Below are 23,050 nucleotides of genomic sequence, written 5' to 3'. Positions count from 1 at the left end.
CTTTGCCAACTTTCTATACTATCTACAACTCCACCAATCAAGGTATCATCCATAAATTTACCAACAGGCTGTTGGATATTTTCATCCAGGTCATTTATATACATCACAAACAGCAGACGTTCCAGTACAGATCCCTGTGGAACTCCACTAATTGCAGACTTGTAGCTCAAATAAAGTCCTTTCAACCACTACCCTCTGTCTTCTATGCACAAGTGAGTTACAAACAGCTAATTTTCTGCAGACTCCGTGCATCTCAATCTTCTTGATTAGACTCCCTTGAAGGACTTTGTCAAATTCCTCACTAAAATCCCTGTAGACAACATCCACTGCCCTACCTTCATCAATCTCTCTTGTTACCTCGTCAAAATACTCGATCAAGATGCTAAGGCATGACCTGCCCTGCACAAGGCCATGCTGACTCTATCTAATTAGGCCATAGTTTTCCAAATGCACAAATCAAGAATTTTTTCCAGCAATTCCCTACAACTGACATGAGACTCACCAGTCTATAGTTTCCAGGATTTTTCCCTGTTCTCTTCTTAAATAAAGGAAAACCTTAGCTGTTTTACAGTCCTTTAGGATCTTGACTGTGCCTAGATACATATAGATACTGGTCAAGGCCAAGCAATCTCATCTCTTGCCTTCTTCAATAACTTTGAGTAAATGCTACCAGCCTTGGAGATCTATCCATCTTAATCTACCTATCCTCACCTATAGCTATCCTGAAAGTTAAGGAGTTGCTGTCACTTTTCCCTAACTGCTCACCCATTGAAAAGTCAGCCACCTGGCCCAGCCCATTATTCAACACCAGGTCCCGTACAAACCCTCCTCTGCTTGGACCGTACGCATATTGATTTCAGAAATCCTACTGAATACACTTACCAAATTCTGCCCCATCTAAACCCCTTGCACTAAGAAGGTCCCAGTTTATATTAGGGAAGTTGAAATTAACTATGACAACAATCCCATTATATATTCCTTATCTGAAAAAGTGCCTCAAGAAGTTCAAGGCCAATGTGTCCTAAAAGTAAAAATAGTTGACATCCAGAGACTCTGGTTGCCAAAGATATCATGGGGAGGATAAAAAAGCAAAGGAAGCATATTACCAGAGATTTAGAAACAGGAGTCTACAAAGAAAAGGGGGTACTGAAAAATGGGGTATTAAGTATCATGGGCAGGCAGGAATAAAGTCAGAAGTTTTTTATATGTATATTAAAGGCAGGAAGATAACCAAGGAAAGACTGGAGCTCATTTGGGAATAAACTGGAAATCTGTGCACAGTGAGGTCATGTGCTTCCGATCTGTAATAAACAAGGGGAAGGATTGCTGCAAAACAACAAATTTCAAAACATAACAAACCTGACGAATGCTGAAAAGGAGCAGATATTAAGTGTCTTATGGGAATAAAGGTGGCTGAATTGATAGAGCTTGATGTGTTATATCTAGGGATGAAAGACAAGTCCAATCCACACATGGAAGGGCAGAGACGAATCATAAATATTCAGCATTTTGTTCGGGAGATATCCTGGCTAGCCAGGATTTTTTTTCCTAACTGCTTTCCTACCACTGATATTAGACCTACAGTTGTCATGGGGGATTTCAACATGCAGGTAGACTGGGAGAATCAGAATGGTACTGGACCCCAAGAAAGGGAGTTTGCGGAGTGCCTCCGAGATGGATTCTTAGAACAGCTTGTACTGGAGCCAACCAGGGAGAAGGCAATTCTAGATTTAGTGTTGTGCAATGAACCGGATTTGATCAGGAACCTCGAGGTAAAGGAGCCATTAGGAGATAGTGACCATAATTTGATATGTTTTAACCTACTATTTGAGAAGGAGAAGGGAAAATTGGATGTGTCAGTATTACAGTTGAACAAAGGAGCTGTGATGGAGGAGCTGGCCAAAGTTCAATGGAACAATACCCTAGCGGGGAAGACAGTGGAACAACAATGGCAGGTATTTCTGGGAATAATGCAGAAGGTGCAGGATTGGTTCATTCCAAAGAAAGATCCTAAGGGGAGTAAGGGGCGGCCGTGGCTGATGAGGGAAGTAAAGGGCAGTATAAAAATAAAAGAGAAGAAGTATAACATAGCAAAGATGAGCGGGAAACCCGATGACAGGGAAGTGTTTAAAGAGCAACAGAAGATAACAAAAAAGGCAATACACCAAGAAAAAATGAGGTACAAAGATAAACTAGCCAAGAATACAAAGGAGGATAGTAAAAGCTTCTTTAGGTATGTGAATAGCAAAAAAATAGTTAAGACCAAAATTGGGCCATTGAAGACAGAAACGGGTGAAATTATTATGGGGAACAAGGAAACGGCAGATGAGTTGAACAGGTACTTTGGATCTGTCTTCTCTAGTGAAGACACAAACAATCTCCCAGCTGTAATAGTGGCCAAAGGAACTAGGGTGAAGGATGAACTGAAGGAAATTTATATTAGGCAAGAAACGGTGTTGGATAGACTGTTGAGTCTGAAGGCTGATAAGTCACCGGAACCTGATGGTCTGCATCCCAGTGTACTTAAAGAGGTAGCTCTAGAAATCGTGGATGCATTGGTAATCATTTTTCAATGTTCTATAGATTCAGGAACAGTTCCTGCTGATTGGAGGGTGGCTAGTGTTGTCCCACTTTTCAAGAAAGGAGGGAGAGAGAAAACAGGGAATTATAGACCAGTTAGCCTGACGTCAGTGGTGGGAAAGATGCTGGAGTCAATTATAAAAGAGGAAATTACGACACATTTGGATAGCAGTAGAAGGATCAGTCCAAGTCAGCATGGATTTATGAAGGGAAAATCTTGCTTGACTAATCTTCTGGAGTTTTTTGAGGATGTAACTATGAAAATGGACAAGGGAGAGCTAGTGGATGTAGTGTACCTGGACATCCAGAAAGCTTTTGATAAAGTCCCACATAGGAGATTAGTGGGCAAAATTAGGGCACATGGTATTGGGGGCAGAGTACTGACATGGATTGAAAATTGGCTGGCTGACTGGAAACAAAGAGTAGCGATTAACGGGTCCCTTTTGGAATGGCAGGCTGTGACCAGTGGGGTACCGCAAGGTTCGGTGCTGGGACTGCAGCTGTTTAAAATATACATTAATGATTTAGATGAAGGGATTAAAAGTAACATTAGCAAATTTGCCGATGACACAAAGCTGGGTGGCAGTGTGAAATGTCAGAAGGATGTTATGAGAATGTAGGGTGACTTGGACAGGTTGGGTGAGTGGGCTAATGTATGGCAGATGCAGTTTAATGTGGATAAATGTGAGGTTATCCACTTTGGTGGCAAGAACAGGAAGACAGATTACTATCTAAATGGAGTCAAGTTAGGAAAAGGGGAAGTACAACGAGATCTAGGTGTTCTTGTACATCAGTCAATGAAAGCAAGCATGCAGGTACAGCAGGCAGTAAAGAAAGCTAATGGCATGCTGGCCTTTATAACAAGAGAAATTGATTATAAGAGTAAAGAGGTCCTTATGCAGCTGTACAGGGCCCTAGTGAGACCCCACCTGGAGTATTGTGTGCAGTTTTGGTCTCCAAATTTGAAGAAGGACATTCTTGTTATTGAGGAAGTGCAGCGTAGGTTCACAAGGTTAATTCCTGGAATGGCGGGACTGTCATACGTTGAAAGATTGGAGCAACTGGGCTTGTATACACCGGAATTCAGAAGGACGAGAGGGGATCTGATTGAAACATATAAGATTATTAAGGGATTGGACACACTGGAGGCAGGAAGCATGTTCCCGCTGATGGGTGAGTCCAGAACTAGAGGCCACAGTTTAAGAATAAGGGGTAGTCCATTTAAAACAGAGATGCGGAAAAACTTTTTCACCAGAGAGTGGTGGATATGTGGAATGCTCTGCCCCAGAAGGCAGTGGAGGTCAAGTCTCTAGATGCATTCATATAGATGCAGCTCTTATAGATAGCGGGGTCAAGGGATATGGGGAGAGGGCAGGAACGGGGTACTGATTGTGTATGATCAGCCATGATCACAGCGAATGGCGGTGCTGGCTAGAAGGGCCAAATGGCCTACTCCAGCACCTACTGTCTATTGTCTATTGATTACCAGAAAGGGAATTACATACACAATGAATTACAATGAATTGTAGAGTCCTGTGGGGTATTGAAGAGAGAAGCCTTGATTTACATAGAAATCTACAGCACATTACAGGCCCTTCAGCCCCCAATGTTGTGTTGCCCATGTATCCTATGCTAGAAACTGCCTAGAATTTCCCTACTACATAGCCCTCTATTTTTTTTTAAGCTCCATGTACCTTATCTAAGAGGTTTGTAAAAGACCCTATTGTATCCACTTCCACCACTGCCACCGGCAGTGCATTCCACACACCCACCAATCTCTGTGTTAAAACTTTACCCCTGACATTCCATCAGTACTTATTTCTAAGCACCTTAAAACTATGCCCCCTTGTTTTAGCCATTTCAGTCCTAGGATAAAGCTTCTGGCTATCCACATGATCAAAGTCTCTCATCATCTTATACACCTTTATTAGGTCACCTCTCATCTTCCATCATTTCAAGGAGAAAAGGCGAAGTTCACTCAACTTATTCTCATGAGGCATGTTCTCCAATCCAGGCAACATCCTTGTAAATCTCCTCTGCACCCTCTCTATGGTATCCACATCCTTCCTGTAGTGAGGTGACAAGAATGTAGGAGGGAGATTGAAAATCTGGCTGAGTGGCGTCACAACAACAACCTCTTAATGTCAACAAGACCAAGTAAATTTGTTATCAATGTACATACATGTCAACATATACAAGCTTGAGATTCATTTTCTTAGAAGTATTTTCAATAAATCCAATAATCATAAAGAATCAATGAAAGACTACACCAACAGGGCGGACAACCAGTATGTGAAAGACAACATTAACTACAAAAATAAAGAAGAAAAAAAATGAATAATAATAATAATTAAATAAACAATTAATATTTCAATGGTAGGGCAAGTGAAGTTGAGTGAATTTATCCCTGTTAAATACATCATGAGTTTGGGCTTAGTAAATTTGTGTTATCTATAGCTTATACATGTATATACTGTTTATTAACTATGTATTCCCAATCTCTCTGTATTATTATTGTTATTATGCTTATGTTTGAAAATTAATAAAAAGGTTTAAAAAGAAAGAAAGAACTTATCCCCACTGGTTAGGGATAATAACTGTTCCTGAGCCTGATTGTGTGCGCCTAATGCTCCTGTACCTTCCTGATGGCAGCAGTGAGAAGCAAGCATAACCTGTGTAGCGGGGATTCCTGATGCTGGATGTTGCTTTCCTGTGACAACACTGTGTGTTTGATGTGCTCAGTGATGAGGATGGCTTCACCCATAATGGACTGGGTCATATCCACTACTTTTTGTATGACTTTCTGTTCAAAGGCATTGGTGTTTCCATTCCAGGCTGTGATGCAGCCAGTCAATACATTTTCCACCACACATCTATAGATTTTAGTCAAATCTTCAGCATGCCAAGTCTCTTAAGGAAGTACAGGTGTTGCCATGGTTTCTTCATAATTGCATTTACATGCTGGGCTCAGGACAGATCCTCTGAAGTGATATCACCGAGGAATTTAAAGTTGCTGACCCTCTCCACCTCTGATCCTTCGATGAAGACTGACTCATGAACCTTTGGTTTCCTCCTCCTGAAACCAATAATCAGTTCCTTGTTCTTGCTGACATTGAATAAGAGGTTGTTGTCGTGGCACCACTTTGCCAGTGTCTCCAAATCTACAATATTGTTTCTAGGTAAAGGATCCAAAACTGTGTGTGGCCCCACCAGCAAAACCTTCGTGTTATTAAACTTTGACTTCTTTACAACAAAAGCCAAAATGCTGCTTGTCTTTTCAATTACTGGCAGGACCTGCCTGCTAACTTTTCTGGGGTGCATTTGATTCAGAAAATCCAATGTGCCGATTGTAAAACACATCCAAAATGCATAGGTGCATAAACCCATCTAGCTTATTAATGAAAGCAGTAGTTGGTTCTTTTTGATATACACTTGCAAGTTTTTCATTTGTCAATCTTGAGATGGACTGTTGGAAAATAAAAGAATTTAAATACCAAGTCGCTTGAGAGATTGGTGAGAGAGTATTCTCATAACACTCTGCGAATAGCCAGTATAGCCTTCTATAAGATAAATAAAACCACCCACTGCATTAAAATGCAGCATTCATTAACTTCAGGGGAAATCAATTATAGTTTAGTGTTGTTTCTAGCAATTGGCATGGCCAGCATCCAATCAAAATGAACATGCGGAGAAAAGACACATGCCAGCTCAATAACAAATGTTTTTTACCATGTACTGAATATACAGTATCTGCTGGAAGGAAGGAAATTATTACCATGATTTACAATGTCCTCTAAGGAGTTTTATGAGAAGTAATCAACTTTTATTGCAAATTGGTTTTACGTTTTTTTTTCAATGTTTCTTATGTGTGTCATAATAAATAGCTACTTGGAAAATTGAGATGGCATCAAAATACAAGTTTGGAAAATCATTTGGGTATTTTAACTAATCATTCTCCATTACTTAATTGTTTAAGCTTGGTAACTAGATAAAGTAAGCAATTTGCTTGTTTCTATTTTTGAGTTACAGTATTCCCATTCCTCTTTGATACTTACAGACACTTGGATATTTGTTAAGTAATTTTAACTTTGTTCACCATTAGAACCAGCAATGCAAATTTTTCCCCTAAATTTTGCACTTTCCTGATTTATGAGGTATGTTTGAGCTGTGCTGTATTTTGACCATATCTGGTGAAACGCTCCCAAAATGAGTGGTGCAATTGATGTTCACGATACAAATCATTGTAAGGAATGTGATGATGTTAGGTGTTTACAGAGAGTTGACTCAAAGTCAATAAGCATCCTTCATTAAGTTCAAAACAGTTCAGCAACAAGGTAAATCATTCTATATTGATTACTTAAGTTCTTTGTTGTCGAAAATCAACAACCTTTTGGCCAGTTTCAAGAGATTGATTCTTCTTCAAACAAAATAACTACCCATACTGATACCAGATATGTACTATTTCTCATGAATTCCTAATTTGTTTTACTGACACTTGCCTACAAGTGTATTGTGTGAAGCAAGTGTTACACCAGCTCCTACACCTCCTCCCTCACTACCATTCCTTCCAGGTGAGGTGACACTTCACCTGAGAGTGTGTTGTGGTGCTCCCGGTGTGGCCTTCTGTATATTGGTGAGACCTGACGTAGACTGGGAGACCGCTTTGTTACATTCCATCTGCCAGAAAAATTAGGATTCACCAGTGGCCATCCACTTCCCATTCTGATATGCCTATCCATGGCCTCCTCTACTGTCACGATGAAGCCACACTCAGGTTGGAGAAACAACACCTTATATTCTGTCCAGGTAGCCTCCGATCTGATGGCATTAACATCGATTTCTCGAACTTCAGGTAATGCTGCCCCCCCCCTCACCATTCCCCATCCCCTTTCCCTTTCTCACCTTACCTCCTTGCCTGCCCATTTGCTCCCTCTGGTTCTCCTCCCCACTTTTCTTCCTTCCATGGCCTTCTGTTTTCTCCTATCAGACTCCCCCTTCTCCAGCCCTGTATCTCTTTCACCAATCAACTTCCCAGCTCTTTACTTCATTCCTTCCCCTCCAAGTTTCAGCTATCACCTTGTGTTTCTCTTTCCCCTCCCCTCACCTTTTAAGTCTACTTCTCATCTTTTTTTCTCCAGTCCTGCCAAAGGGTTTCGGCCTGAAACATTGACTGTACTTTTTTCCATTGATGCTGCCTGGCCTGCTGAGCTTCTCTGACATTTTGTGTGTGTTGAAGCTGATGGATTTCCTCCTTCCAATATCAGTAGAGGAAAAGCACTGAAGCCTTTGCTGATGTGTGTTTGCAGAACATGCAATAGACACAGGTACTGATGGAAGAGGTTCAGTGGGTCAAATTGTATAGGAGTTGTATTGCTGTAATAGATTCAAGCTCACATATTGAGCCACTGCTACTTTGACCCATGGGGTAGCCTGTCAAATTCTTTTAACATGACTTCATGAATTTTATATTATGTACCTATACCTGGAAGTTCAATTGCACAGTGCTTTCTTTCTGTGTCATACAAATGAAAATACTGTAATTTGTTTTAGTAAGTGAAATCCTGTATTGACCATGTGTTTCTGGGTCTTTTAGTGTCACTACAAAAATGTAACCAAGTACTTCCTGTGGTGATTCCAGCATGAGGGACACTTGGGGTGATGTCATTCTCAGTGCAACGGTCCCTCTGGGGCTCTTAGACCTTGTTGTCTTCGGACTTTTTGCTACTGGGTACTTCAAAATAAAATAATATCCTTGCTTCCCTCACCCCAATACACCTTTAAAACTACAAGCTTCAATCACTCACTGATTTCTAGATGCTACCCCATTCCTTGGAGTGCATTTCTGCTGTTTTCCTCCTCTCAATTTCACTGCAAACTTTGACTGATATTTTGGATCATATACCAAAACCCATATGATCAGTCTGGCTGTCTACCTAATACACACTTGGAGTTTTCTTAAGTTATGGGAAAAGTTCTTCTCATCATTTAACTTAAGTTTAACCATTCAATAGAAACCTTGGCAATTTGGAGTAAACAACTGATTATGCTAGTACGTCACTAACAAACATCTGCGGAAAGAGGTCGGTAGTGTGTGTGGTGGTGGAAAGATGCAGGAAACCCCAATGAGAGCATTAACTCATGGCGTCCATTTCAAAAAAACAAAATGATTAACTAGCACATGACACTGATCTTCTATTTAGTACACTGCCGAAGCTTTTACTTTTGGGTTCTTGTTTCTGCATTTACTATTTGCAAATTCAGTTACTGAAAACTTCAGTGAGAATTTAATCCTGTAGGGTTAATGCAAGAGTTTCTTGCTTTTACCTTTTGATCAATGGCATCCACACAATGAGTCACCCAAAGAGAAGGAAGGACAGGGTAAGCCAAATCATAGAGTATCTTGCTGTATTGCTCCAGAAACAGAGAATCACTGATTGAGAACTGCCAACTTGTTTAGCGAGCAGATGAATAACTTTCTTCACACTCAGGACTCAAAGCAGGTCACTGCACCATGGGCAAGTTGCCTTCTTCACAGGCAGTAAAGTCGGCATGATTCATAGTTTCTTCAAACATTAAAGGAAGTCATTTGGCCCATTAAGCTAGCTCTCAGAATAGCCTCATGCACACTGCCCCAGTTATTTCCCTGTAACCTTTTCCCTCTCACATTTGTATAAAGTACCAATAATACTTGCAAGTTACTTACAATGTGCCTTTTGAACTCTAAGCTAACAAAAATACTTACTTCTTCTCATAAAATAAAGGAATGGTGAGGTACGACATGACTGAGCAAAACCCAAATCACATTGACTCAACTCACAAACTACAAAATATCAGAAGTCAATGAAGGGCTCATGCTGGTACACTATTGAGTCAAGCACCCGAGACAGTGGGTGGGACACACTTTGTACCTGACCCATCAACTTCATGCCACAACGAATCTGGCTGCTGTGTGACGTTGATCAGGGAGCAAAGTGAAGCTGTGCTTTTTTCACATTATTTTAATTTATGTTAATAGATTAATTAAATGCATATCTATTTATTTTGTCCTTGTGGATTTATTATTTTCTCTTCTCTACTAAAGTTCATTCGAACTGTTTCTACATGCTTTTGATCATTCGATGCAGTGAAAATGCCCTTTTGAGCATAATCTGTTGTTAGTGTCTACCATTGTAGTTTGTGGGCGGACTAGTGGACCACTCTGCCCTATGGAACAGTTAGAGAGATGAGGCCTCAAGGGTGGTGAGGGCCACATAGCAACAACAGATTGATGCATCTGCAGATCTATTGCAGCCACTTGCAGGCCGTGTCCAGCACTATCTGGCCCATTGAAACAAATGGAGTCTCACTGGGTGACATAGGATAAGCCAGAGAGTCTCCTACCTGACTAATTGGAAATATTAGTTGAGTACCTATTATCTGAAATTCCAAAATCAGAAAACCTCTGAAATCCACATTTTTTTGGGCGCTGACCTAATGTCACAAGATGCTGGGAAGGTTCCCAGGTGATACACAGGTCTCTGCATGCTGCACACAGTTCTGAGAAGCGACCTCACATATGTAATGAACAGAAGCTAAAGAAAAATAGAAAAATGCTGCATAAAGAGAAAGAAAAAGATCTTGATCGTGTATTGTCAACGTGAGGTGGCACAGTACTGGTTAGCACAACCAGTGACCCAGCTTCATTTTCTGCCACTGCCTGTAAGGAATTTGCACGTTCTCCCTGTGACCGTGCGGATTTCCTCCGGGTGGTCTAGTTTCCTCCCACAGTCCAAAGATGTGCCTCGAGGTAGGTTAACTGGTCATTGCAAATTGTCCTGTGATTAGGTTGGGTTAAATTGGGGATCACTGGGCGGCGCAGCTCGAGGGGTCAGAAGGGCTTACTCCACACTGTACCCCAATAAATAAATAAGCTGATCATGAAACAAGCAAGCATCTATCACGACAAATTGAAAATTGAAGGTAATTGTGAATATTCTGCAGGTTGGTTGCAGAAATTTGAGAAAAGCCTTGGCATAAAATTTTTAAAGGGTCAGCTGATCACGAAAATCTAGCACTAGGCTAAGTCCATGATGCTGATTGTACTTATACCTCATATAAAACCTAAAAAAAGTAAAATACAAATACAATGTACTGTAACCTTTCAATCAAAACATGACATCATAGTTGGAGACTGAAAGTCACTGTTGTTTGTTGTTGTTCAATGGCTGATTCAGGTATTCTCCCGATGCTGCTGTGCTGCTTTTGTCACCCTGCACACATTATGTTTTCATTATATTAAAGGTATGTATTAATTTTTACTATTATGTGTGATGAACATGTGTAAGACAAAGACTGTTTACCAATAGCACGTAAATTCAGGGTCAGAAATGATGATGATCCCAAGTTATTTCGTTCTGTATTACAAAAGAAATTCAAAATCCAAAGTACTTCCCGCCCCAAGCATTTCAGAGAAGAAGTACTCAACCTGTATAGGTAGATTGACATCAGGCTCACCAGACCTTGTTTCCCACCCACTCATTGTAGTCTTAGTTCCTGCTTGCCTTTTTCCACTTGCTGGGGCTACGACTCCAGCATTTTCTTCGATTTATTGGACCCTAGGTTCCATTCTCTAAGTTCACCACATGCTGTTGCTTGTCTTCCTGTAGGACTTAACTGATTCTGGTATCCATGCTCTCTTCAAATTTACCTGGCTTTGTTTTCCATTTTTTTATTCACATTTACTAGGTTCGCTGGAAATAAATATTATTCTATTCAATAATAGTTAAAGAAAAAGTGAGCTAACAGTATGCTGGAACATTAATAGAATTGAATCAATGGTCTGGAGTCACCACGGACTCAAGAATAGTTTTACTGTAAGTGCATTTTAACCAAGTTGCATTAACATTAGAAACTCCATAACCTGATTAGTTGATTTGCTCCAATTGATGCAGGATGTCCCTCTGCACCAACTCCTCAAACTATCACCGTTGTCATTAGGTCGTATCTGGAATTTCCAGTTGACGGACAATTTTGCTCCATGCAGCTCTGACATATTGGGAAATCATGTACTTGGCAGGTAACAGCAGTGGTCTGCCATTGCCTTCTGCTGGCTGAGTTTGAAAAGATCACCACCTCTTGAAGTGGATGATGTCTAAGTGTCTTGTTGTGCTCTTAGTGCTCCACAAACCCTGCTGGCCTGCCTTCTTGACAGTCGGACCATTAATCGATCTCCTCTGCTCAATCCGCCAGGGCCAGACTTCACACGCTGGGATAGGCAAATCCCCTACCTCACTGAGGGTCGAAGACCCGTTGGCTACCCTTACCTGGTTTGGCCCGCCTGCTGAAATGATCTACCGGGGCTGTGGCTGCTGCACATGTTTCAGCTACTTGGTGCCACAGGTGAGAGCTAAACGCCCGGTGGGGACCAAGGATGGAAGAGCTGCCCTGAAAAAGGGGATGGCAGGCCTCCCCACCAGAGGTGCTATCCCTCCCTAGACTCTCCATACATCCTCTCAAACTATAGAAATGGAAAATAAAACACAAAATATCATTAAAACTGTATCTTTAATTGATTGGTTACATGTAAATGAACAGTTATTAACTCCCAAGAAACCAAGTTAAATTGATGGGCAAAATAAACTTTTCTTTAAAATCATCTTCAGAAGCTGAAAACCAATATATATAATTTTTGGTAATTGCAGCTTTATCTGTGGATATACTGCAAGAATTAATGTAATTACTGAAATTGAGTGGTCTTTTATTTAATCCACCAAGCAGGTGTGGTGCTGTGCAGAAACCAATCACAGTTTCAGTGAACATTAAAATAAGTTCCTTAAGTATAAAGCCCTTTATTCAAAGAATGAAATGAGTAGAACAGTTGTTTTGGGTGTATTTCTCTGCGGTGAGAAAATTAGTCTAGAAATTTTTCCTGATTGTGTGTAGAGGCTAGAACACCTGTTTAATCTTACTCATTGTGAAGCAAAGCAGTAATTGGATGTGACAACCAATTTGATTTGGGCTACTTTATTGAAGCACGATTGAAATAACAATTTGCATAAAGTTACCATGATAACAGCACATAAGGGTGAAAACACACTACATTTCTATATTGAACAGTAGGCTCAGTTATCATTGGATGCAAATATCTCTTTGACTGATTCACCTATCCCATTCTACTGGACTTCCTTATCCTTCTTTCTAGGTCTAAAATATCCTATATTAGGAGTTGGTAATTAAATCCTTGTGTCAATGGTTTGGTTAATTATAGCCACTCTCTCAGTGTTGAAAGACAGACAGCTTCTTTCAGCTCAGGCTTTTGCCCTGACAGTTTACCCCTTCCTCTATCTCCTGCTTGCACATTACACACATTCACCCTCCCCTATTTATAACTTGAGTTCAGATCTCCCACTGGGTTGCTTTAGTTTCTCCATCTGGGTGGCTGCAGACCAGAATACACATCTAAGAATGTGACAATAAAATCATACAGCAAGCAGAGTGTCTATCAAGTGTCTATTTACAGTTATCTTGCACTAACCACATTCCTATCAACTCCCCTCAGGTTCGACCACTCACTAAACCAGCAGGGACAATTTACAGTTGCCGATTAACTTACAAACAGGCAGGTCTTTGAGATGTGGGAGGGAACCTGGGGGGGGGGGCAGTGCTCACATGGGTCACATGGTTACAGGAAGAACATGCAAACCCCATAACAGACAGCAGCAGAGATTAGGATTCACATTTGACAGAAGTAACTAGACTGCGAAAATCATATATAAAAAAATAAATTACAGATTCTGGGACTCTGAGATAAATATAGGAAATGTTAGAAGCACACGTTATGTCTGGCAGTACCTGTGGAAAGAAACATAGTTAACGTTTTGGATGAGAAGTCTCAGATCTAAAGTGCAGAGTCTGTTTCTCATTTGACAAATGCCGCCTGACTTACTGAGTGTTTCCAGATTCTCTGTTAACTGACCAGGTGCATTTGGAGAATTGATGGATAAGCTTTTCACACGATGAGTGGTGGTGAAATGGAATGAGTTACCAGAGGAGGTGAAAGAGTCAGACACAATTATAACATTCAGACAGGTACTTGGATAGAAAAGTCAGAATAAGGGCTTGATGCAGGAAAATGAGATTAGTGTGGATAGGTACCAAAATCGTCACGGATATGGTGGGTCAATGGAGTTCTGTAGAAGTCAATGACTCAACGTACTTCAGTGGTTTTTAATGAGAAATTAAGTCTCATGAGTTGAGTAAATATCTTAATTCCACTGCTTAAGCGCATTCTCATGGTAATCTGGCACACTTTTGCAGTGTGAAAGTAGATTTTCTGATGTTAGTAATTCTAATATAAGTGATAGGAAGGACAGACATACAGATCAAACTATCATTACCATTTGCCATTTCCTTGAACAGTTTCACCCTTTGTTATTTCCATCTAACATCTTCCAGCTTCTTGCATCATTCCCACTGTCCTCCCTCTTTCATCTGCCCACAACTCCCTTCACCTCAATCCACATATTACCTGCCAGCTGCTACTCCACTCCTTTCCCCCCCCCACCTTGTTATACTGACCATTATTCCTCTTCTTATCCAGTCCAGCTGAAGGTACTCACCATGAAACAGTGAGTATTGATTTCCTGCTGTAGATGCTGTCCAACTACTGACTGCCTTCAACTCCTTTGTGTGATGTTTTCTTCACCTAGTTGTTTGGAGGCCTCAATCCGTGTGGATGACACCCAAACACATTTACAAGCCTTGTGCAACAGGGTTTTTTGTGACTTTGTCCTAAAATGTTAATGACTGAACAGTGGAGAATCTAGGTCATATTAAAAACCATTTCTACCTTTAATCTGGTCGTTTTACTGTTCATTTCAAATGAAAATTGTAAACAAAAACTGTAGATGCAGGAAATCTGAAATATGAACAAACAGATATGTCAGATCAAGAGAGGGTGCCCAGCACTTAGGGTTTTCATTACTGTTCACTTTAACTTTGACAAAGGATATGAAAAGCTTTTGCTAACAATATAAATTTTTTTTGTAGCCAATGATGGGGTGAACTTTGAAAAAAAAGTCCTCAGAACAAATTACGATCTGGTAAGTTTTGAGAGGAGCCCTTTAAGCACAATGGTTTACTTCCCTTTGGTCTCTTCCCTTTGCAGTCTATGGTGATTTCCAAGTTCAAAGTTAATTTATTATCACAGTACATACATGTCACCACATACAACCCTGAAATTCATTCCCTTGTGGGCACACTTAATAAATGAAAGACCGCACCAACTGGGCCCAAGATAGGTCCTCTGAAATGATAACATCGAGGAATTTGAAGTTGTTGACCTAATGCAACTCTGATCCTCTGATGAGGACTGGCTCATGGCCCTCTGGTTTCCTCCTCCTAAAGCCAATAATCAGCTCCTTGGTCTCATTGACATTGAGTGAGAGGTTGTTGCTGTGGTACCACTCATCCAGGTATTCTATATACTGATTCGTCACCACCTTTGTTTCAGCCTGTGACAGTGGTATCATCAGCAAACTTAAATATGTCATTGGAGCTCTGCTTAGCCACACAATCAGAAGTGTAAAGTGATTAGAACAGAGAATTAAGCACACAGCCTTGTGGTGCATCTGTGCTGAGGGTGATTGTGGAGGAGATGTTTTTGTCAATCTGAAATGGCTGGAGTCTGCAAGTGAGGAAATAGAGTATCCAATTGCAGAAGGAGGTATTGAGGCCAATGTCTTGAAGCTTATTGATTAGCTTTGTGGAGGTGATAGTGTTGAATGCAGAGCTGTAGTCAATGAAGAGCATCCTGATGTATGTATCTTCACTGCCCAGATGTTCCAAGGTTGAGTGAAGAGCCAATGAAATGGCATCTGCTCTTGATCTGTTCTGCTGGTAAGCAAATTGGTGTGAATCCAAGTCACTCCATTACCAAAATCTGAAAATGCTTCATCACCATGGATATAAGTGTTACAGGATTATGGTTATTGAGGCAGGAATCGCTCACCGTGCATACACTTCTTGAAGACAATGAACAAGTGCAAACTAATGGTTGTTATGAATGTGAGTTCACTGACTGAGCTCATAATGTCATCAGCTATGGAGACCCATGAAAAATACATTTGCAGGATGAGCTCATTGCAAACAGAGTTACAGGGAGGCAGCCAACCATCTGTCACCATGGGACCATATCTGCCAGTGGCTGTCATTATGCAGAACACACTCTCATTTGGCTCTGTTCAGGTGGTGTGAGGGATTACTTGAAGTTCTTTCACAGATAACTCAGAAGGACCAGCATCAGAAACAAGCTGTGTAAGGTTATTCAATTTCACTGCAATCCTGGTTTTCTCAAAGAATAGGGATCACTGATAATAGCCATCCACTCTCCTAAATTCCTGTTAATCTGCTGCAGAGCAGTGACCAACAGCACATAGATGAGGTTGTCCTTCCTAATACATTGACAGTGTAAGGAACTCATTGACAGTGTAAGGAACGATCCCCAGTTCCTTCCCTGAGTGCTTAAATATTAAGCACTTAGGCATCTTGAAAGCAAGGATAGGGCAGAAAAAATGATTCCTCAGAGGCCAAGGCCATGCTTAAGCATAACTAAAAATTCCTTATGACATAAAAACAGAAAATGCTCGAAATACTCAACAGAATGGGCTGCATTTCAACAAAATGAAACAGAGATACACTTGAGCTTGAACACCCTTCATTGCCTCTAGCAAGTGTTTCCAACGTCTCTGTTATTAGTTCAGATTTCTAGCATTTTCTGCTTGATTTTCAATGGCAACATCTCACAGAAGCTAAAGATTATGCAACTGTGAGCTGTCTCTGTCAACCAGGACTTCATAGAACCTGCTGCTTTGCAGCATGCAAAGAGGCTCAGCTAATGAAGTGCCCATTCGATCAGAGTATCTCATTATGCAAACATTGACCAGCAAGGTGCTGCAAAAGGGGAACCAATAGAATCAGAATTGGAACCAAGTTTATTATCACTATCTTACATGATGTGAAATTTGTTGTTTTGCAGTGGCCATACAGAGCAAAGACATATGTAACCAGGTGACATATCATTTTTTGTTGTTAAAGTGCACTTATGTATTCACCCTGGTAATGCTAAAATGGCTGCCTGTGCCTTTAAGAGAACATGGTGATGTCATTTGGCAAGTGTGGAGTAAAAGAAGAGTAACAAGGTGCTAGACAGGACGTCGAATGTTAGTCGTATGGTGAGGAAAGATGAATAATATTTGATATCTTTGTAAATTCATTTACACTTGTTTGTAAATCTAGAATATCAGTAATTTGACATGCTTTACATATGGACGCTTTAAATTTTCATAAGTAGGGTTTTGGCGCTGGATAGTGTCATTGCGCGAAGTTCCTTATTGGCCTAGTAGGTTAGTCATTTTAGTAATTCAAACTCCAAGACAATATATTGTAACAGTTTTTTGTAAAAGTTAACATTGTCTTTCTTTATTGTTTCATGTCGGAATGTGAATGTAATGGAGTAATGTGAATGTGTTAATCTCTGTTTCCATAGCATGAGCAAGGAGAACTCACTTCAGGGTCATGCCTATATGTGCTTGGAAGTTAAGCATGTGAGTGCCAAAGTGAGTATACTGTACCTCGTACTTAAAGTGAGATGTATTTGTTCATATTTTTAATGTTGTGTTTAAGGAAAAGGGTTGGTGGGAATCTAAAGTTGTTTGTATTGTTTTTTTAGAATCGCCACTACCATATTGGTTGTTTATATTTTGTCTTACTTGTTTTCATACTGCATATATAACAAGGGTGTGGACTGAAATTAACCTGAGATTGTATCAGCAAGAACTGTAGCTTTAAAAATTTATTTTGCCGTTTTTATTTCGATAACCTCTTTCTGCATTAAAACATCTAAAGCTGATAAAGGAATTAAAGACCAGAAAAATATTTGCTGTCCTGTGTGTGTATTTTTCCTCAGGCTACCCATAAATTTACTGCAAATTACAAGATAAATAAAAAGAGCAAAAAAAGAAAGGATTAACGAGATAGTGTTCATGGGTTCATGGACCACTCAAGAGATGAGACTGCTTTTGAATCATTGAGTGCTGGTCTTCAGGATCTTGTACCTCCTCCCTGATGGTAGTAACAAGAAAAAGGCATGTCTTTGATAGGATGGGTCCTTCCTTTGTTTAATTATTTACATAGAAAGAGGCAGACTTGAAGAAAGTAAAAAAGGAAAGAAAGAGCATCTGTTAACACATAGCATTTCTTATCATTTGGCCACTCCAAAGCACTTCACATGCAGTTTACAAAGAAATCACTGTTTAGTTTTCAAGCTTGCATGCAGCAGGATCTCACACAGTTAGTTCATTGACAATGACAGAAATCCTAAAGGATAGGAGCGAATTAGGCCATTTGGCCTATTGAATCTCTCTGTCATTCAATCACAACAGATTTTTTCAATTCTGTATTCCTAACTTTTCCTCATTACACTTCATCCCTTTGCATATCAAAAACCTATCAATTACTGTCTTAAATATACTGAATGACTTGACCTTCACTGGTTTCTGTAGTAACTATTCTGCAGATTCACTATTTTCTGATGTTTGAAAGGGATGGCCCTTATTCTGAGGTTGTGCCCTTGAAGCACAGACTGTTCTACTAATGGAACCATTCTCTCTACATCCACTCTATCCAGGCTTTTCAGTATTTACAATAACACTGGACTTTTTACATCCATCTTAGGAGACAGTTAGAGTGTAGTTTAATGTCAAGTGCAAAATGATAGTATCTCCAGGCTGTTTCATTTCTTTTCAATCAACTTTCTTTATCAGAAAAGAAAACCCCTTTCAACGGAATCAGTTGCATGATTCAACTGCATCTAAGGTAATGACTTAAAAGAAAAATAATCTCTCCCTAAACAGGATGTGAAAAATGTGTATATAAATTGGGTTATAGGCAAATGAGGGAAAGAAATCTGTTATATTATTGTAAAACGAAACAGAAATAAAAAAACTTTTTGTAACCTCAAAATTAATGTCATATTTCTGTTACAGAGTCTGTATTTGTATTGCATGATATTCCTGCTCAGATGAATACCATGCTCATCAAATATTTTCAACAACAATAGTTCTAAGAAATTATCTTCTGAAACAGTAAGTGCCTATGCCTTTGCCATATTAATCTACAGTAAGATCATTCTGTACATTTTATGCGACAAAATGGTACCTCTGTGGTCTGCTCTAAAGAATAGGGGAAAACTATATTCTTGTAATTTGGTGCTTAATAAATATGAACAATGGATAGACTGCAGAAAATGTGCAACATGAGCAACATATCCTATTATAAAATGTCTCCAAGCAGTGTCTCCAAGCTCTTGATCACAGCAGGAATTGTATCATTTCTATCATTCTGCCTCCAGCAGTCACAATGGTGGAGCAGCTGCTATTCACTTATCAATTGCAATATAAGATCATGTTCTCTTAGAGAGCAGTCTAGCTAACAATGTCATCTGCCACCCTAATAGTTGTTTCCCCCATCATCTGCTTCTACCACAGTGGCAGGGGCTTCAAAGGAGCTGGCACTGCGACAGCTGCTGGGATATTGTGAGTGTCCATCCTGAATGTCTCATCTCAGGCTTATTCAACATGAATGCTGGATCAGAGGTCTTGTGCAGAACTTTGAGCAAGTAGATGTTTATAAAGGGACAAAGAATAGCCTTGAAGTGCTCCTCCTTCTTTACAATTGGTCCATTCTCTCCAAACATTGTGACTAGACGGGGGTTAATGGCGATGGAGAAGAACATTAAAAATTGGCCTGATGTTAGTCCAGTAGAGGTGGATTTGGCCTAAAGTGGGATGTTTAAAACTTCTTTTCAGGGCTGCTTCAAAAAACAGGAAATTTGAAGGATGTGCTTAAAAAAAGTTCCTGAAGAAGGGTCTTGGCCTGAAATGTTCACTGTTTAGTATTTTTCTACATATGCTGCCTGACTTACTGAGTTCCTCCATTGTTCTGTGTGTGTTTCATTGGATCTCCAGCATCTGCAGAATTTCTCGTGTTTGTAAAAACATTAATTTTACATGTTTGTAAAAGCTCCAGTTTAACATAAGTTGTAGTAAATAACAGTGGGATTAATACAATAACTATCAGTGATTTGACTTTTAAGGATCGTTGGGGGTTGGGGCAATCTGATGTTATGGTTCCTGAGATACCTCAGCCTCACTGAGCTGGGTTGGCAGGCATAGAAAGCAATCTATCAATAGGTATCAAGTCAGAGGAAAAGTGTTAGCTTAGCTGTTAAGATAGCAGATAATAGAAAAGGAAAGCTCATAACAGAAGTCAAATGGCACCTATTGTTCTATGCAACATAAGATACAGGAGCAGAATTAGCCAATTTGGCCCATCGAGTCTGCTCTGCCATTTCATCATGGCTGATCCAATTTTCCACACTACTCCAATCTCATGCCTTCGTATCCTTTCGTGCCCTGACCAATCAAGAAACCTCCAATCCTCTACCTTAAATATGTATTAAGACTTGGCCTCCGCAGCTGCCTGTGACAAAGAAATCTACAGATTCACCACTTTTTAGCTAAAGAAATTCCTCTTAGTCTTCGTTCTAAATGGACACCCCTCTATTCGGAGGCTATGTCCTCTGGTTTTTAGACTCTCCCACTATACGAACCATCCTCTTCACATCCACTTTATCAAGGCCTTTCACCATTCAGTAGGTTTCAATGAAGTCAACTCATCAGCAACATTTGCAACAAAGCAATCAATTCCATCATCCAAATCACTGACATATAGCATAAAGGGAGTCGGTCCCAAAACAGACCGTTGTGAAACACCACTATTCAATAGCAGTCAACCAGAAGGGGTTTCTTTAATTCCCACTCCTGCCAATCAGCCACTGATTTCTCCATGCTAGTAATACCATTGGCTTGTAGATTATTAAGCTGCCTCATGTGTGGCACCTTGTCAAAGGCCTTCTGAAAATCCAAGAACAAAACATTAACCAAATCTCCTTTGTCTTTCCTGCTTGTTACTTCTTCAAATAAATCCAACAGGTTTGTCAGGCAAAATTTTCCCTTGAGGAAACCATGCTGAGTATGGCCTATTTTATCATTTGCCTCCAAGTACCCTGAGTCCTCATCCTTAATAATCGACTCCAGCATTTTCCCAACCACCGAGGGCTGAATAACTGGTCTATAGTTTCCCATCTTCAGACTCTCTCTCTTCTTGAAGAGTGGAGCGATATTTGCAATTTTCCAGCTTTCTGGAATCATTCCAGAATTAAACTATTCTTGAAAGATCATTACTAATGCCTCCACAATCTCTTCAGCCTTCTTTTCCAGAATCCTGGAGTGTACACCATCTAGTGCAGATGACATCTACCTTTCAGTTTCCCAAGAACCTTCTCTAGTAATGGTAACTTCACATACTTCATGCCCCCTGACACCTGGAACTTCCACCATACTGCTAAATACTTATTCAGTTTGTCCACCATTATGTTGTCCCCCATTACTAGCACTCCAGAATCATTTTCCAGTAGACTGATAACCACTTTCACCTCTCTTTAACACTTCATGTTTCTGAAGTAACTTTTGGTATCCTGTTTAATATTATTGGCTAGCTTACTTTCATATTCCATCTTCACTTTCTTAATGACTTTTTAGTTGCCTTCTTTTGGTTTTTCGAAGCATTTCAGTCCTCTAACTTTCCACTAATTATTGATCTATTATATGCCCTCTCTTTGGCTTTGACTTCTCTTGTTAGCCATGGATGTGTCATCTTTCCCTTAGATTACTTCTTCCTCTTTGGGATATACATATATAACCTGTGCCTTCTGAATTGCTTCCAGAAATTCCAGCCATTGCTGTTCTGTCATCATCCTTGTCATCATTCTTTTCCAATCAATTCTGGCCTATTCCTCTCATGCCTCTGTAATACTGATACATAAGACTTTTACTTCTCTTTCTCAAGTTTCAGGGTGAATTCAATCATATTATGATCACTTCCCCCTTAGATTTCTTTTACCTTATGCTCACTAATCAATTCTGGTTCATTTCACAATACCCAATCCAGAATTCCGGATCTGCTCAACCACTAGCTGCTCTAAAAACTCACCTCATAGGCATTCTAGAAAATCCCCCTCATATGATCCAGCACTAACTTAATTTTCCCAATCTACCTGCATATTGAAAGACCCCTTTGGGCATGCATTTTCTATTTACCATTGTAATTTGCAGATCACATCCTTCCTACTGTTTGGGGGTCTGTATGCAACTCCCATCAGGGTATTTTTACCCATGCAGTTCCTTAGTTCTATCCACAAAGGTTTAACACTTTCTGACCCTATGTCATCTCTTTCAAAAACTTTAATTTAATTTTTTACCAATAGAGCAATGCCACCCCCTCTACCTTCCTGCTTGTCATTTTGATTCAATGTACATTAAGCTCACAGCTATAATCCTCTTCAGCCGTTATTCAGTGATGCACATGACATCATACTGTTGCGACCCACTTTCTGCGCAGGCAAACCGGCTCACAAGTAGCCAGCGCGCGGGGAGAGACTTTGGTAATGCACCTCTGATGTCATTTCCACCCGGAGAGGGCGGGCGCTAGGGATTAAATGCCAGCACCGCGAAGTTTGAATAAACTAGTCTCGAAATGGCTTACTGACTGTGTGCCCTTATTTCAGCGCTGTGTGTAGCACATCGCTACAATACATACAATCTGCAACTGTGCTACAAATTCATCTACCTTATTCTGTATACTGCGTGCTTTCAAATATAACACCTTCAGTCCTGTATTCACACTTGTCAATTTTGTATGTATTTTACATTACAACTCATCCTGTTGATTGCAATCTTGCCCAATCAACAGCTTCTCTTCACTGCACATTGCCTCTCTTTGTAAACCAGCTACTTCATCTTCGACACTATCATCCGCCTTTCCTACGATACTTCTTGAAATATACGCAGCTCAGGACATTGGTCACATCTTGCTCAATCTTTTGAATCCTAACTTTGTCTTACCAATGCCAATAGTTTGAGAACCACTTATGAAAAGACTGATATATTAATGGAAAACCATGACATTTCTGTGTAGAATTATAGAGGTAGCGCCCTTCCTGTCGTACAAACTTGTAGATGTTTGAATGCCTTACACCTGATGTGTGGCTACAATTTAGTTGTTGAATTGTTGCACCTTTTCACTTTGGGTCCACACAAATGCCTTTGATGGCCAGGAGAAATTCTTGCCCTCTGGCAAAATGAGGCCACATTCTGGAATGTCTAGGTGTGAACCAGGTCCACATGCTGCTCAGGAAGTCATCATGGAAGGCGAATGGTGTCGCTGTGAAGGGGGAGCATCATGTGCAGTGTAGACAACCTCTTATAGATGATTATGCAAAGTCTGCTGGTACCTAACCTGTTCCTTTATTGTTTCAACTTTGAGAACTAGAGCCAACCCGGCCAAATGACCAAAGGTGCTGTCTTTCCCATTC

The sequence above is a fragment of the Hypanus sabinus genome, chromosome 10, assembly GCF_030144855.1.
Source record: "Hypanus sabinus isolate sHypSab1 chromosome 10, sHypSab1.hap1, whole genome shotgun sequence".
NCBI classification, from domain to species: domain Eukaryota; kingdom Metazoa; phylum Chordata; class Chondrichthyes; order Myliobatiformes; family Dasyatidae; genus Hypanus; species Hypanus sabinus.
The sequence above is the reverse complement of the archived record's forward strand: the minus strand, read 5'-3'. Positions refer to the sequence as shown.